The following is a 16,523-nucleotide window of genomic DNA, read 5'->3' on the forward strand; positions in this document are numbered from 1 at the left end:
CTGCTAGTCCACCCCGTAAGAGTTCGCAAAACTTAGTCAACTATGCCAGAGCCCATAGTAGCATGTGGCTGCACACGGAAGTTTCTAGCATCAAAGATCTTATGATCCCTTAGAGCCTGGGTGGCGGTCCGAAAAAAAAGGCAAGTCCTGATACACATCAGGTGCCTCAATCCACCCAGATGTGTGTTTAAGTTGCCACCTTAGATAAACCATTAAAATTATCAACTCACATCTGTCATGGATTTCACTCACCCAATCCACGTCTACTAGCATAGCATGGCATAATAAGCAAACGTAGAAGTAACTCCCAAAGGTTTGATAATAATACAGGTAATAGGTACTACCTCATCTACTTCCCATCCCACAATTTAATTAGATCCTAATCATGCAATGTGAGAGGATTGATCTAATGCAATAAAACTTGGGTTGTAGAAAAGGTATGATCAAAGTGTTACTTGCCTTGCTGATGATCTGCGAGACCTAGGGTTTCGAAGTAACAAGCGGCGCAATCCGGGTGATCTATCACAGACAAACAACAAGCATACAATAAGTACTCATCTAATGCACAGGTAAAACTCGAACGAGAGAACAAACCAGAAAGTTCAATTTAAGAACTCCGGTTGCAAAGAAAGAAAGAACCGAACAGACGACGGAAAAACAAACGGCGGAAGAAAACAACTCGGTTCTAGCAAGTTGAAACTAGGTCAATTTTTACCGGGGAAAAAACTTGTTCAAGTTGATTAGACGGAACGGCGGTTTCGCAACGAAACTCCAGGCGCTTGAATCACCTGATTCCAATAAACGAGCGAGAAGAAAGACTAGAACGAAGATCGGATCTGAGATCACGATCGCGGAATAAATCCGATGAAAAGAAGAACGATTAAACGAACGGGCGTCGTTAACCGGGGAAAAATCGGTGATCACGTTCGTTGAGACGAACGGTCCAAAAGAAGAACGAAAATCGATCTAGGGTTTTCGGAGAAAAAGTCCGAAACGAAAAACCGATCTAGAAACCGGAACAGTTTAGAAAAGAACCGGAAAGAAAACGAATCGGAAGAGAAGAAAAGAATCGAAACGATTAGAAGAAAATGATCCGAGGAAAAGAGACGCGGGGCAACCTCCGGCGAGGTCTCCGGCAAGGGGCTCCGGCGGCATGGCGTGGGCAAGGTGCGGCGGCAGCGGTGGTGAGGGGCGGCGGCGTGGGGCGCGGGGCGGCGCGGCTATGGCGGCGGCGGCGCTGCGCAGGCTAAGGCGCGGGGTGGTGTGGGACTTGGGGTTTGAGGTGGAGAGGGGCTTGGGATTGATGTGAGGAGAGGTGGTTAGATTTGATGTTTTGGAGGGGGGGTGTGGGGGTATTTATATAGGTGAGGGGAGGGGGTTTCTTGGGGTAGGGGACAAGAAATAGACTAGGAATAGGAAAGCAAAAGAAAAAGAAACAAGGAAAGGGGAGGGGCTACGGTGGCCAGAGTCCTTTTTGGACTCGGCTACGAGCGAGAGAGGCGGCGGCCTCGCCTGGCGCCTAGCGCGGCTGGCGGCTGGGCCGGCCGGCTGGGCCTGCTCTTTTTTTTTAAATCGGTTCCGCGCAGAAAAACAAAAAGAAAACTAAACGAACTCCGAAAAATCTAAAGTAAATTTTCCCCGACTCCTAAAAATGAGCCGAACAAAATGAACTTTTCTCCGGGCCTAAAATGCAATTTTCGAAAACGCGCATTTTTCCCTATCCAAATAAAAAGCAAACAAACTCCGGCAAAAACCAAAATTGATCTATTTATTAAATCTTCATTTTTCCTAAATTTGGGAAAGTCATATTATTCCCTCTCTCATATATTTTGACACCGGAAAAATAATTGAAGATAAAATAAATAAATCAAATGATCCTGTTTTCAAAATTTGAGAGAACTGAAATATGAAAATAATGAAATCTCCAACTCTCTCCGAGGGTCCTTGAGTTGCGTGAAATTTCTAGGATCAACCAAAATGCAAGAAAAATATGATATGCATGATGATCTAATGTATAACATTCCAAATTGAAAATTTGGGATGTTACAAACCTACCCCCCTTAAGATGAATCTCGCCCTCGAGATTCGGGTTGGCTAGAAAATAGGTGAGGGTGGTCCTTGAGCAAATCTTCTTCTCTCTCCGAGGTGGCTTCATCCTCTGAGTGGTGGTTCCACTGAACTTTGCAAAACTTGATAACCTTGCTGCGAGTAACTCTACTGGCATAATCGAGAATCTTGACTGGCTTCTCCTCATAGGTTAAGTCGTTATCCAACTGAATTGCTTCGAGTGGCACTGTATCTCTTAGCGGTACTTCCGCCATTTCGGCATGACATTTCTTCAGCTGAGAAACATGGAATACATCATGAACTCCTGACAGTCCTTCTGGTAATTCCAACTTATAAGCGACTTCTCCCATACGTTGCAAGATCTTGTACGGTCCAACGAAACGCGGTGCTAACTTTCCCTTAACTCCAAAGCGCTTTATTCCTCGAAGTGGGGATACTCGAAGATAAACTCTGTCTCCGGTTTCGTAAACTGTCTCCTTGCATTTAGAATCTGCGTAGCTCTTCTGCCTGGACTGGGCTACCTTGAGCCTATCGCGAATCAACTTAACTTTCCGTTTAGACTCCTTAATCAAATCTGGTCCAAAGAATTGACGGTCTCCAACTTCGTCCCATGACAACGGTGTCCTGCACCTCCTTCCGTATAAAGCTTCGAAAGGTGCCATCTTCAAACTGGTTTGGTAACTGTTGTTATAAGAAAACTCCGCATACGGCAAGTTATTGTCCCAACTAGATCCATAATCTAGTGCACAAGCTCTCAGCATATCTTCCAAAATCTGATTGACTCTCTCGGTCTGTCCATCTGTTTGCGGATGAAAAGTTGTGCTGAACTCTAGTCTGGTTCCTAAAGTTTCATGCAACTGATTCCAAAACTTTGAGGTAAATTGGGTTCCTCTATCTGATACGATACTCCTCTGAACTCCATGCAAACAAATGATCCTAGTCATGTATATCTTTGCCAACTTAGCACTGGTGTAGGTGGTCTTAACTGGGATGAAATGTGCTACCTTTGTCAAAGGATCAACTACTACCCATATCGAGTCATAGCATGCCTTTGTCCTGGGTAGTCCTATCCATGTCTATCTTATCCCACTTCCATTCGGGTATCGGCAATGGTTGCAACAATCCTGCTAGCTTCTGATGCTCTGCCTTTACTCTCTGACATACGTCACAAACTGCTACATATGCTGCAATATCCTTCTTCATTCCGGTCCACCAGAATGTTTCCTTCAAATCCAAATACATCTTGGTATTCCCTGGGTGAATCGAATACGGTGAATCATGTGCCTCTTGCAAAATCAACTTCCTGATCTCCGGGTCTTTTGGCACATAAACACGGTCCTCAAACCATAGGGTATCGTGCTCATCCTCACGAAATCCTTTTGCTTTTCCTTTGCTCATTTTCTCTTTTATAGCAGCAATCTCCTTGTCAGATTTCTGAGCTTCTCTGATCTTATCCATCAATGTTGACTGAATCTCCAATGCTGCTACATAGCCTCTCGGAACTATTTCCAAACATAGCTCACGAAGGTTTTCTGCTAACTCCTTGGGTATTTTCCCCGTCATTAGAGTATTGACATGGCTCTTACGGCTCAATGCGTCAGCTACTACATTATCTTTTCCGGGATGGTAATGCAATCTCATGTCATAATCCTTGATGAGCTCCAGCCATCTCCTTTGTCTGAGGTTCAACTCCTTCTGCGTGAAAATGTACTTCAAACTCTTGTGATCCGTGTACACCTCACAATGATTTCCAATGAGGAAATGTCTCCACGTTTTCAATGCATGCACTACGGCTGCTAACTCTAAATCATGCGTGGCATAATTCAACTCATGAGGCTTCAGTTGCCGTGAAGCATACGAAACAACTCTTCCTTCCTGCATAAGCACTGCTCCAAGTCCTCGACGTGAAGCGTCGCAATACACCTCATAATCCTTGGTCTGATCTGGCAAAATCAATACTGGTGAGGTAACCAAACGTTTCTTCAACTCCTGGAAACTAGCCTCACACTCCTCAGTCCATTTGAACTTAGTATCCTTCTTCAACAATTCAGTCATAGGCTTTGCAATCTTTGAAAAGTTCTCAATGAATCTCCGGTAGTATCCTGCGAGTCCAAGAAAACTCTGGATCTCTCCAACTGTTGTTGGTGCTTCCCATTCTGTTACGGTCTCAACCTTAGTGGGGTCAACTGCTATACCTTCTCCGGATATAACGTGTCCGAGGAATCCAACTTCCTTTAACCAAAACTCGCATTTGCCAAATTTGGCATATAACTGATGTTCCCTTAGTTTCTCCAAAACCAAACACAAATGTTCCTTATGCTCCTCTTCATTCTTTGAATAAACCAGGATGTCATCAATGAACACTACGACGAACTTATCCAAAAACTCCATAAACACTTTGTTCATCAGGTTCATGAAATAGGCACGTGCATTAGTCAATCCAAATGACATAACGGTATACTCATACAGTCCATATCTTGTGGTGAACGCTGTCTTAGGTATGTCCTGCTCTCGAATCTTCAATTGATGGTACCCTGATCGCAAATCGATCTTGGAAAACACTTTAGCTCCTTGCAACTGATCAAACAGATCGTTGATCATTGGCAGTGGGTACTTATTCTTGATGGTTACTTCATTCAATCCCCGATAATCTACAACCATCCTTAATGATCCATCCTTCTTTTCCACTAGAAGCACGGGTGATCCCCAAGGCGAAGAACTTGGGCGAATGTAACCTTTATCCAATAACTCCTTAATCTGATTCTTAATTTCCACCAAATCCTTTGTTGGAATCCTATATGGTCGCTTCGATATTGGGCTTGTACCTGGCAATAACTCAATCAAAAACTCAATGTCTCTATCTGGTGGCATGCCTGGCAACTCTTCGGGAAATACATCAGGAAAATCCTTTACCACTGGTACATCCTCTTGCACAACTCCTGTTAGGCAATTTACTTGTGTCCTGTTTGGCATATGCCGGGATACATACTTGATCCTTCTTCCTTCTGGTGTGGTAAGCAAAATTGACTTACTAGCACACTCAATATTCCCTTTATACTTTGATAACCAATCCATGCCTAATATTACATCAAATCCTTGAGATTCCAATACTATTAGTTCTGAGGGAAACACATAGTTACCAATCGTTAATGGTAACCGATCACACCATCGTCTAGCCATAAACTCCGCTCCTGGTGAGCTTACTAGCATAGGCGTTTTAAGAATCCTAGTGAGCAGGCTATAATTTTCCACAAATCCCCTTGATATGTATGAATGTGATGCACCAGTATCAAAAAGAACGAGTGCAGTAAGTGACTTAACCAAAAACTTACCTATTACTGCATCAGGCTGATCTTCAACCTCCTCCACATTAACGTGGTTCACCTGTCCCCTATTGAAAGGGTTCGGTTTCTTACCAGAGCTTCCATTGCCATTTCCATTCTGGCCTTCGGGACATTCATTGGCATAATGTCCGGTCTTGGAACACTTGAAACAAGTGACTTGACTCAGGTCTCTCTTGGTTGGGGTCGATGGGGTGGTCCGGTTCTGGCCGTTGCTTCATCCATTCCCATTACCATTCTTGTGGCCATTATGGTTGTGCGAGCTACCTCCTCCATGGGTGTGCTGAAACTTAAATCCTGGTTTAGGGGTAAAACGGGGCTTCTGCTGGGCTCCAGAGTTATACTTCCCCTGTCCATACTTCCTCTTACGGTTTTCAATCTGCTGTTGCTTCCCTTCAATCATGATGGCACGATCTACCAACTCCTGGTAGTTGTTGAAACTCGCTACCATCAACTGCATGCTTAGCTCATCATTCAATCCTTCCAGAAACTTCTCCTGCTTAGCTGCATCCGTAGCAACGTCATCTGGGGCATAACGTGCTAACTTGCTGAGGTCGTCAACGTACTGGCCAACTGTCCTTCCTCCTTGGCGTAAGTTGCGAAACTCACGCTTCTTCATGGCCATAGCTGCTGCTGAAACATGGGCAGTGTGGAAAGCTTGCTGAAACTGATCCCATGTGACAGTGTCTACTGGGTAGGTGGCTGTGAAATTCTCCCACCATGCTGTCGCGGGTCCGTCAAGCTGGTGAGCGGCAAACTTCACTTTCTCACCATCCGTGCATCCTGCAGTGGTCAACTCCCTTCCTATCTTACGGAGCCAATCATCTGCTACAATCGGCTCGGTGCTACTAGAAAACACCGGCGGATTCAGCCTAAGGAAACGGGCTAAGTGGTCAACAGGTGGTGGTGGTGGGTTGTTGTTGTTGTTCTGCTGGTTCTGAACTAACATCTGCATCAATTGATTCTGCTGCTGGATCAACTGAGTGAGCTCAAGTGGGAATCCGTTGTCACGTCTCGGAGGCATCTGAGGGTTTAGAAAAGACGAGAATTAAGAATAGAGAGAGGTCTAAAGGGAAAACACTACCCCAATGCACATGAGCAAATGCACACAAAAATCACTTCATTCAATCAAACAAGGGCTTACAATGGTCTAACTATCACAAAAGTGCTCGAACTATTGTGTTTACATGGGGGAATACTACTACTATCTGGTGGTCATCTAGAAATTTGAACCAGTGGAAGACTCCATGATATCTGCTCCAGCTTCGTCTTCAAAGTCGGGTTCACTTGGATCCGAATCGGTGTCATCGATGATGATGTAGTCGTCCGGACATGCGACGTACTCGTCTTCCTCCTTGGATCCTAACTTCCTCTTGAGTTCTTCAATCTCCTGCTTAAGGTCGCCATTGTGTCTTGCTAGAGCTACGATCTCGTCCATGTAGTCCTTGCGTGTAGACTTCAGTTCTCCTTCTAGCTCGATGATCCTTGCCTTCGCATTCTTCAACTCTATCATATCATTGCACATCTGGTTCTCGTGGCGTCGAATGTGTTGGTTTAACTCTTGGATGAAGGATGCAATGGATCTATCCTTCTTGGTGCTGACTAACTCCCATTGTTCATCTTTGTGTCCGCAAATCTGGTAGATAGTGTCCTTAAGTTCTTCTTGGTAAACTTCTCCAATGCGTCCTATGGTGATATGAGCTGCCATGCTCCTTCCCAGACTCCAGGTTGGTGCATTGAAAACACTATCTGTGGGCTTCGTGATTGGCGCGAATGTTCTTCCCGGAACGTGAGCTTGAATCTTCCAGCGCTCCTCTTCAGGCAGAGTGGCGTTGAAGGTTCCCGTGAAACTTGGTAATCCAATGTTCAGGTACTTGGTGACTTCCTTCAGGTGAAATCCAAAAGGTGTGCCTTCATCCGGTTGAGCGTACTTAATCTTCGCGTTCGTCATCCTAAAAGAGTAGAAAAGATGAGGAGTTAGAAAATGAGAAGAGAGTGATGATCTATGGCTTTAACTTAGTGGTCGTGTCCTACAGTCAGCGTGTGCTCTGATACCATCTCTGTAGCGACCAGACCTCAAACAGTCTGATCTCTGTGCTCAGGTGTCATCCCTGGATCCGTAATGCTGACACCACACAGTACATCGAAGGATTTATAGCAGAGTGGCAATCACACACTTATTACATCGTTGTCTCAAAGAGACTTATTACAATAAATATGGCTTAAGGCCATCTAGTGTCGATAACAGCAGAAGGCTTGGAAGGTAAATGGGTCCATCAACTCCAACGACATCACTGAGTATAGGGCCACAACCTAAAAGCACTTTACTCGTCGTCTGAAAAGTCTGCAACATGAGAAGTTGCAGCCCGAATACGGGTCAGCACATGGAATATGCTGGCGAAGTAACACATAGAGAGTAATGGAATGAAACAGCTATACTATATGCATATATGGCTGGTGGAAAGCTCTATGGTTACAGTTTTTGCGTAAAGCCAGTTTTTCCCTACTGCAAAGGAATAAATTTATTTAACTATCATGGTGGTTGTGAAACATTGAGAATGGTTGACAGCATTCTCAATCCCAATTAAAAGTAATTAAAACCCAACAACATTAATTAGAAGTAACATGTTGAGATTCACAATGATATTCAAGTACTAGATACTCAAGTTGTCCATAACCGGGGACACGGCTAATCATGATTAGTTTGTACACTCTGCAGAGGTTTGCGCACTTTTCCCCACATGACTCGATCGCCTCCGTTTGTTTTCTCGCACTACAAGGTGTTTGAGAAACGGATGACCGAGACATAGTCTTTCAGAAGCGCTAGCACCTTACATGTGGGGTAGACCGTACCACCTATAACCCCTACATCTGCTAGTCCACCCTGTAAGAGTTCGCACAACTTAGTCAACTATGCCAGAGCCCATAGTAGCATGTGGCTGCACACGGAAGTTTCTAGCATGAAAGATCTTATGATCCCTTTGAGCCTGGGTGGCGGTCCGAAAAAAAAAACAGGCAAGTCCTGATAGACATCAGGTGCCTCAATCCACCCAGATGTCTGTTTAAGTTGCCACCTTAGATAAACCATTAAAATTATCAACTCACATCTGTCATGGATTTCACTCACCCAATCCACGTCTACTAGCATAGCATGGCATAATAAGCAAACGTAGAAGTAACTCCCAAAGGTTTGATAATAATATAGGTAATAGGTCCTACCTCATCTACTTCCCATCCCACAATTTAATTAGATCCTAATCATGCAATGTGAGAGGATTGATCTAATGCAATAAAACATGGGTTGTAGAAAAGGTATGATCAAAGTGTTACTTGCCTTGCTGATGATCCGCGAGACCTAGGGTTTTGAAGTAACAAGCGGCGCAATCCGGGTGATCTATCGCAGAAAAACAACAAGCATACAATAAGTACTCATCTAATGCACAGGTAAAACTCGAACGAGAGAACGAACCAAAAAGTTCAATTTAAGGACTCCGGTTGCAAAGAAAGAAAGAACCGAACATACGACGGAAAAACAAACGGCGGAAGAAAACAACTCGGTTCTAGCAAGTTGAAACTAGGTCAATTTTTACCGAGGCAAAAACTTGTTCAAGTTGATTAGACGGAATGGCGGTTTCACAAAAAAACTCCAGGCGCTTGAATCACCTGATTCCGATAAACGAGCGAGAAGAAAGACTAGAACGAAGATCGGATCTGAGATCACGATCGCGGAATAAATCCGACGAAAAGAAGAACGATTAAACGAACGGGCGTCATTAACCGAGGAAAAATCGGTGATCACGTTCGTTGAGACGAACGGTCCAAAAGAAGAACGAAAACTGATCTAGGGTTTTCGGAGAAAAAGACCGAAACGAAAAACCAATCTAGAAACCGGAACGGTTTAGAAAAGAACCGGAAAGAAAACGAATCGGAAGAGAAGAAAAGAATCGGAACGATTAGAAGAAAACGATCCGAGGAAAAGAGACGCGGGGCAACCTCCGGCGAGGTCTCCGGCGGCATGGCGTGGGCAAGGTGCGGCGGCGGTGGTGAGGGGCGGCGGCGTGGGGCGCGGGGCGGCGCGGCTATGGCGGCGGCGGCGCGGCGCGGGCTAAGGCGCGGGGTGGTGTGGGACTTGGGGTTTGAGGTGGAGAGGGGCTTGGGATTGATGTGAGGAGAGGGGGTTTGATTTGATGTTTTGGAGGGGGGCTGTGGGGGTATTTATATAGGTGAGGGGAGGGGGTTTCTTGGGGTAGGGGACAAGAAATAGACTAGGAATAGGAAAGCAAAAGAAAAAGAAACAAGGAAAGGGGAGGGGCTACGGTGGCCAGAGTCCTTTTTGGACTCGGCTATGAGCGAGAGAGGCGGCGGCCTCGCCTGGCGCCTGGCGCGGCTGGCGGCTGGGCCGGCCGGCTGGCCTGGCCGGTTGGGCCTGCTCTTTTTTTTTAAATCCGTTCCGCACAGAAAAACAAAAAGAAAACTAAATGAACTCCGAAAAATCTAAAGTAAATTTTCCCCGACTCCTAAAAATGAGCCGAACAAAATGAACTTTTCTCCGGGCCTAAAATGCAATTTTTGAAAACGCGCATTTTTCCCTATCCAAATAAAAAGCAAACAAACTCCGGCAAAAACCAAAATTGATCTATTTATTAAATCTTCATTTTTCCTAAATTTGGGAAAGTCATATTATTCCCTCTCTCATATATTTTGACACCGGAAAAATAATTGAAGATAAAATAAATAAATCAAATGATCCTCTTTTCAAAATTTGAGAGAACTCAAATATGAAAATAACGAAATCTCCAACTCTCTCCGAGAGTCCTTGAGTTGCGTGAAATTTCTAGGATCAACCAAAATGCAAGAAAAATATGATATGCATGATGATCTAATGTATAACATTCCAAATTGAAAATTTGGGATGTTACAAGTAGACCAATAGCAATGAATGGCACACGAAAACACACACATGGATAGATAAATGGGGTTGTGCAACCAAGGAATGAGCACAGAATGTGGAATCCACGGAAAACACTCGTGTTGCACAACTCAAAAGAGACGCTAGCACGATTGCTCAATAGGCGGATACGACACTTGTGCACAACCTATAAGATGCAAAATGTATCAACTTTCTATCCCAAGTATGCTATGTATGTATGGTTCCCGGTGTTTTTCAAGATGATCCAAGATGATCGGATATGACAATCTTATGCAATGTGGTATGATGCTATGGCCATTTCTTACAAGCTTCTTTGCTCTTTTTCTTTTTGCTTAAAAGCTTATTCTCTTGTTGTTTTTTTATATGGCCACTTTTGCACAATCCACAAACCAAGATAGCAATTGTATATATGCGGGAACAAACTTGTGGCACAAAGGATGATATGATACCAAGATGATATCGATATGGTATGGTATGTATGCAATGTATGGTGTAGATCACTAATGTGCACAAGTAATGTTGCCGGCAATACTCAAATGGCTAGTCTTTATAGGCAAGTGACACAAATTGGGCTAGGGGTTAACAATGCAATGGCAAGGGAATATACAATGGAGGGATACCATGATATCAAGATGATATGGAGGTTACCGTCCTTGGTGATGATGAGTGGTGGTGCTCTTGATGTATATACCAAGGTGATTGAGACTCGTCCCTAAGTAGCCGAAACACCTTAGGAAACGGAAAAACCGCGAACTCAAAATCTCAAATGTCAAATGGTGGTAGCAGGATGCGGTGGTGGTGTTGCGGAAGCTCAACGGGATTGCGGAAATGCAATGATGGGTTATGTGATTAGGAAATGCGGAAGTGGAGGGTAAGGTTGTGTACTATACACGATGTCGAAGTTGAGGTCACCGTCCCTAAGTAGCCGAAACACCTTAGGAGACACAACACACAACTCAAACAAGGTCAAACAAAATTTGGTTATGTTGGGTGGTGGAAGTGTATGGTGGGCAAGGTTATGCGGAAGTGGTGGTGGTTGATGAGGAAGCAACCGTCCCTAAGTAGCCTAAACACCTTAGGAGACTCGAATCACTACTCAAGCAACCACATATGCAATGGGGATCAAGATGGGTTAGGTTGCGGAAGTCGGTGGTGGTGTAGCGGATGATATGGTGGAAGCCCTAGGCGAAGATGCCAAAATTCACAAAATTTTATGGAGTCAAAAGATTTTGGTGGTATTTTTTGGGAAGGGGGATGTCAAGAGCTTCTCAACGAGCTAAAGAACGTCAAATCGGAGTTCAGATGAATTAGTTATGGCCGAAACAAAATTTCAGTGAAGTCAATTTTTTCAGATGCCCGTAAAAGGACGGATGTCCGGGGGCCGGACGTCCGGGCGGGCTCGGAAATCTGTAAAATTGGCTCGGGTTAGGGGTTCCGGATGTCCGGAAAAGGTCGGACATCCGGTGTTTCCTGGGGCTCCGGACGTCCGTAAAACATCGGTCGTCCGGTGGGTCGGGGTCAACGTGAGATGCGAGTTTCGGGACGCGATTTTGGGCAGAATTTGGGGATTTTTGTGTCAAAATTGAGGAGATTTCGTGGATGAAAGATGGGGAAACTTGGGAAGATGCTAGATCGACTTGAAACCAAGCAAATCCATGGATCAAATCCAACAAAACTTTGTCAAACCAACAAATCACAAAAAAATTAGGGCTATTTTTGGTGGGGATTTTCGAAATTGGGGAAGAACACAACAAAATTAGGCTAGAAAACAAAGAGGGGAGGCTCGGAAATCATGATCAACGTGGCTCTTGATACCAAGATGATGTAGGGTGGAACCCTATGTGGACGATCTTTCATGAAAGGAGCAGATCCCGTGAAGAACATGAAGAACACGAGGGGGGAAACGAGGGAATCACGAGGGGAAACACGAGAGAAACACTAAAACCAACAAGATATGGTCACACATATGCTAGATCCTCGAAACACAAAGAGATACACGATCCAAATCCAACAAGGGACGATACAAAGGGTAGCCGGTTCTTCTCCGTGAGGAGGTCTTGAATCCACAAGGGGATCTTCGCGTAAAGGGGTCTTGAATCCAAGGTGGATCTTCTCCGAAGAGGGGCTGCGGTCTCTCTCAAGGAGTAGATCCGATATGGATGAGCGAAGCTCTATCTCACAAATGAGCTAACACAACGCTGACCCTAACTAGGAGGTGGTGGAGGAGTATATATAGTCTAGGGACACGAAGGGGTAAGTGAGGGGTACATGGGCTTCGGCCCGCAACACTGGACACAACCAGGGGCTGGTCGTCCGACAGGTACCGGACGTCAGTGGCTCGCGAGGGTCTGGTCATCCGGTACTTGTCGGACATCCGACGTTTTGCCTTGGTTGAGGTGGCGCCGGATTTCCAGAGACGGTCGGATGTCCGGTCGCTGGAGTGTGTTGGACGTCCGGTACTTGTCGGACGTCCGGCCGCTGTAGCTTCCGTTGGCTGGCCCTTCTTGCTGGATGAGTTCCCAGGCGTCGGGCGTCCGGCGTCATCCGGTCGTCCGATGGCTGAAGCTTCTGAGCAGCTCCTTCTCTTTATCCTTGCACTTGGTGTCCTCTCTGTCTTGTCCATGGGCTTCCTATTGGTTCCCCGTCATGCATAGCACACATGTTTGTGGTAGTAGCCTTGTCTCACATGTGGAAAGTGACGATTCGGAGAGGAGCGAGTTCACCTTGTGTCCCATGGCGTATACTTGAGGTCTCGTCTTATATTCTCTTGGGGCTTGGAGAGTAGTCGGAGTGTACATGGGGATGAACGTGGGATGCTCCGCATCACCTATGCATAGGAATTTTATAAGCAAACAAATTATCAAAACAAGAAATGTCTAGCATATGCAAAGGAGAGGAATAAAGCATTGCCAATCTCACCATAACAAGAGGTAATTTAGTAAAATGAAAGTTTCTACAACCATATTTTCCTGTCTCATAATAATTACATGTAGGATCACAATAAAATTCAACAATATATCTATCACATAACATATTCTCTACATGATCCACATACATGCCAAGTTGACACTTTTCCGAAATAGTGGGATTATCATCAAATAAAATCATCACCTCTCCAAGCCCACTTTTATAAAAAAAAATCATAAGATTGATCATTCTCCAAAGTAGTGGGATCATTATTACCTAAAGTTGGAACTCTTCCAAACCCACTTTCAATATTATCGCAAATCATCATGAGGCTTAAATAAATTTTCAAGATCATAAGAAGAATCATCCCAATCATTATCATTGCAATAAGTAGCGGACATATCAAAATTAGCATCCCCAAGCTTGGGGTTTTGCATATTATTAGCATAATTGACATTAATAGAATTTATAGTAACACCATTGCAATCAAGCTTTTCATTCAAGGAGCTATCATGAATCACTTCATAAATTTCTTCTTTTAGCACTTCATCACAATTTTCAGATTCATGAATTTCAAGCAAAACTTCATAAAGATAATCTAGTGCACTCAGCTCACTAGCAATTGGTTCATCATAGTTGGATATTTTAAAATGATTAGCAAGAGGATGAGGATACATAGACTTTTTTGCTTTTGATTTGCAATAAACATACAATTATGCCAAGTGAACAAGCAAAGAAACCAAGTAAGACATAAAGGCAAACGAAAAGGCAACGGAAAAGAAGGCAGATAAAAAGGCAAATACTTTTGTATTTTTTAAAAATGTTTTAGAAGTGGGGTAGATGAAAACAAGAGGCAAATGGCAAATAATTCAAATGCAAGAGATGAAAGTTTAGGTACTTCCTAGGCTTGATGTAGATCCTACCGACAATAGTGCCAAAAATTCTTCCTCCTACTTCTTGAGCTTGCGTTGGTTTTTCCCTTGAAGAGGAAAGGGTGATGCAACAAAGTAGAGATAAATATTTCCCTCGGTTGAGAACCAAGGTATCAAACCAGTAGGAGGAACACACAAGTCCCCGATGGTTGCACCTACACAAACAAACAAATACTTGCACCCAATGCGATAAAGGGATTGGCAATCCCTTCAATGTTACTTGCAAAGATGAGATTTGATAGTGATAGATATAAAAGATAAGTAAAAGGGCAAAATAAGATAAAAGTAAATAAATTGCAGCAAGGTATTTTGGGGTTTTTGATTTTATAGATCTGAAAATAATATGGTAAAAATAGACCTGGGGCCATAGTTTCACTAGAGGCTTCTCTCTTGAAAGAAAGCATATGGTGGGTAAAAAAATAAATGTTGAGCAATTGATAGAAAAGCACATAGTTATGACGATATCTAAGGCAATGATCATGAATATAGGCATCACGTCCGTGACAAGTAGACCGACTCCTGCCTATATCTACTACTATTACTCCACACATCGACCGCTATCTAGCACGCATCTAGTGTATTAAGTTAACAAGGACGGGGTAATGCCTAAAGCAAGATGCCATGATGTAGAGGGATAGATCCAATCAATATGAACAAACCCCATATCCTTAATGACAACAATACAAATACGTGTCATGTCCCCTTCTGTCACTGGGAATAAGCACCGCAAGATTGAACCCATTATAAAGCACCTATCACATGGCAAGAAAACTCAATCTAGTTGGCCAAACCAAATCCATAGATCGGAGAGAAATATGAAGCTATCTTTACCATGCATAAAATAGTTCAGAGAAGACTCAAATAATATTCATAGTTAATCTGATCATAAATCCACAATTCATCGGACCTCAACAAACACACCACAAAAGAAGATTACATCGAATAGATCTACAAGACCATCGAGGAGTGTATTGAAGATCAAAGATAGAGAAGAATCCATCTAGCTACTAGCTATGGACCTGTAGGTCTGTGGTAAACTACCCACACATCATCAGAAGGGCAGCAAGGTTTATGTAGAAGCCCTCCATGGTGGAATCCCCCTCCGACAGAGTACCAGAAAAGGTGTCCAGATGGGATCTCGCGAGAACAGAAACTTGTGGTGGCGGAAAAGTATTTTTTTGCGTGCCATCTGGTCTATGGGGAATATTTGTGTATTTATAGAAGAAGAATTTGGATTAGAGGAGCTAGGGGGCAAAAGCTTGGGGGGCGCGCCCCCTAGGGGCATGGCCTATGAGCTTGTAGCCACCCCATGGCCCATCTGGCCTCCTCCCAAAGCTTCTAGGGTGTCTTGTGGTCCAAGAAAAATCGTCAAAAAGTTTCGTTCCGTTTGGACTCTATTTGGTATTCATTTTCTATAAAGATAAAAACTAGGAAAAAACAACAAGTGGCACTTGGCACTAGGTTAATAGGTTAGTCCCGGAAAATGATATGAAATAGCATAATAATGCATATAAATCATCCAAGATGGATAATATAATAGCATGGAACAATCAAGGATGCCCAAGAACCCCAAGGTAATACTCAAGGACACCCAAGACTCTAAGCTTGGGGATGCCTCGATGGCATCCCCTCTTTCTTCTACCAACCATCGGTAAATTACTTGGAACTATATTTTTATTCATCACATGATGTGAGTTTTGCTTGGAGCATCATGTATTATATGAGTCTTTTCCTTTTCTTCTTTTTTTATTTTTCCACAATCATCTTTACTGCGCACACCTTTTGAGAGGGAGACACATTTATTCGTGATTAGTTAGAATACTCTCTGTGCTTCACTTATATCTTTTGAGCTAGGCAATAGCTCTTCTACTTCACTTATATATTTTAGAGCAGGGCGATGGTTATATTATAAAGAAATAATTATATTGTAATGGTTCAATTATGTCATTTCGAGAGTTTGATAATAGTAATGGCAATATGCATGGGTTATGAAATTGGTCCCAATATGATTGGTATTCAAGAGGGATGTAATAGAAACTTTCATGTAGATCACTGAATATGATAAGTTTGATTCCTTCTAATAGTTTTGAGATATAGAGATGGTAATATGCGGAGGTACTAGTGAATGATTATGGTTTAGTAAGAATATTGGTGTTAACGTTTGTGATTCACGAAGCATGCACGCATAGTCTCTCGTAATGCTAAGAAGTTGGAGCACAATTTATTATTGAGTGTCTCCCTTTGCGTGAAGGTCGGGGGAACGTGATGGTTAACTCCTACCAACCTCCCCTCCAAGGGCATGCATATTAGTACTTTACTTATAGGGCTAATTGCAGGACCCATGGG

Source organism: Triticum aestivum, chromosome 4A (assembly GCF_018294505.1).
Source record: "Triticum aestivum cultivar Chinese Spring chromosome 4A, IWGSC CS RefSeq v2.1, whole genome shotgun sequence".
Classification (NCBI taxonomy): Eukaryota; Viridiplantae; Streptophyta; class Magnoliopsida; order Poales; family Poaceae; genus Triticum; species Triticum aestivum.